Raw genomic sequence first — 2,365 nt, 5'->3', positions numbered from 1 at the left:
TGTGATGTGATCGCTGACGCATAGGACACGAGGAAGCACACGGCTCTGGGGACGGCTGGCGGTGGGTGTGGTGACGTTGCAGGTGGGAGGTGGTCCGTGCACGGCCTTGGGAACAGAAACATGGACCTGCTGATTCTGTGCCCTGGGGAACCCGCGAAGCTGGGTGGGGGACGGGGTGTGCGGCAGGATTGGCACCAAAGAAAATTGCCCTGGGGGCAGTGATGAGCGCAGGCGGCCGTGGGGGGTGGAGGGGCTGACTACAGGGGCTTTCTGACCGGCAGCGGGCCACGCGGTAGGGGGTGGGTGGGATGGGGGCTTGCACAGAGGATCGAGGCGCCCGCTTCCACCGGTCAGGTCTGTTCTGCTGGTCCGTCCCGCGGGCACTGGGGCCTCTCCACCCGGGTGTCTCATGCAAACTGCCCTCTGTTCTCTCCTTCTCAGGTTTTGTTTCGGTTTTTCGGTCTGCACAGCAAGGATAACATTTAAGAAGAGCTTCATCCTAGGCTTCATGTGAATATTGCAGGAGGCCACAGACGAGGTGGGTGGAAGGGCCGATGACCCCAGTCCGTGCCCCGGGAAGCTCGGGAACCGTGGGGTGTGAATCATGGAGATCGCTAAGCGCCTCGGGCACATGCTGCTGAAGGACGCCGCGTGGCACGGGGCGTCCAAGGGGGCCAGGACTCAAGGCGTGGAGAAGCTGCTGCTTTCTGTAACGGCGGGGGCCCCGATGGTGGGGAGAGTGGCGCGTGTGCAGATGAAGGAGACCCCGTGTGCTGGGCAGACCTGTGACCTTGGGTCCCGACACGGAGGCCACCAGAGACGGACACTGGCCAATGTCCTTCTAGACTCTCGGGGATGATTGGCATTGTTTTAAAACATTTTAAAACATTGTTTTAAAACAAGAGCTTTGTGTCCCCCATGATGGCCAGAGCACCCATCCTTTGCTCAAACCCCCTTTCCGCCGAGCAAATCCTGTGGTGGTATCGTTGACTCTGGCCAGTTTCCCTGATGGAAGCTCTTCTTGTCAAAACCTCAAGGGACACTCCCCACTGACACGGTCTCTCCCCAGACGACAGCCTCCACTGGGAACGGAAACCCTCAGAGCTTCCTCGAGTGACAATCTGAAGATGGCCCAGCATCTGGGACACTTGTCCAAGTGTTCAGATGCACCAAGAGGCGGGGTTTAACCAAGACTTCGGCTCGCGCTTCCAAGACGGTGAGAAGCCCTCAGAGCTGACTGAGCTCCCTTCCGGGGAGTGGGTGCATGCCTGTACCCGGTGGCAGCCGTAGGGCTGACAGAGCCATCCGGGGTAACCCAGATCTCATTCCGCGGTAACCTAGATCTTGTTCCTGCAAAGTCCCGGTCTTCTAACTTGCAGGGATTTCTGGAGTTGCCTTCGGTGGCCTGACTAAAACAGGGTCCACATGCTCCCTTAATTCACTGGATGTTCTCCCTCTTGCCCATCACACAGCAATGGCGGTGTGGTCCCCAGACCATAGCCAGGGCCCAGCGTACAGCTGGGTCGACCCCGCCAGCAGGGCTCAGGCTGGCTGCACCACAGACTGGCCGAGGGGGAAGTGGCCGAGTCTGGGACACAAGTCCTGCCTGAGCTGGGGTCCCTCCCCAAGCAGCCTGCTGGGCGTGCGTCGCACGATCTTTGAGGACCGGGGCGCTGCGGTCTGCGGGACCTCTGGGGCAGCAAGCATGGCCTTCCATGCCCTCAGCGTCGGCAGGGCTCACCTGCACACTCACGTAGAGGTGGCCAAGGTACAGAGACACGAACTTCTGGCAGCGAGGACACTTCAAATCCAAGTGCTTTAGCCCAGAGCGGATGTTTTCCATGGCGCCGCCATCGTTGTAGCCACAGCCCACACGGGGATGGAGAGAGGGTCTGGCAGTTTGGGGGCCCTGGGCGTTTGTGGGCTGCAGGTCTGAGGTTCCCCAACAAGCCTGCTGCGTCAAGCCCACCTTCTCCACCTCGGACGCTCAGCAGCAGACCTCAGGATGGGCTGGGGTCTGACGGGGAGGGCTGGGGTCCCATCTCCCAGCCTGAGCACGGCCGTGACCTCAGGCAGCCCATGGGGCCGCACGGTGAGCTCCCCGGCGGAGAGGTATGGGGTTCATCGATGAAGACATGTTGCCATGTGGTTTTCACGTAAGAAGAAGAAATTTTGAGTGCAGTCACATTTTTACATTCTGCTTTCCACCGGGTTCGATTAATGGTCCGCACTCGGCGGAAGCAGGTGAGTGTCTGCGATGACTCCTGCTGCTGGTGCAGAAGCCCGCACTGGACCGCAGCAGCCCAAGTCCCGGCAGGTGGCCATGCGGCTCGAGGTCGGGGGAGGGCTTAGGACCTGGACGTGT

This window comes from Lutra lutra, chromosome 9 (assembly GCF_902655055.1).
Source record: "Lutra lutra chromosome 9, mLutLut1.2, whole genome shotgun sequence".
In the NCBI taxonomy this organism is placed as follows: Eukaryota; Metazoa; Chordata; class Mammalia; order Carnivora; family Mustelidae; genus Lutra; species Lutra lutra.
Note: the sequence above shows the minus strand (reverse complement) of the source record.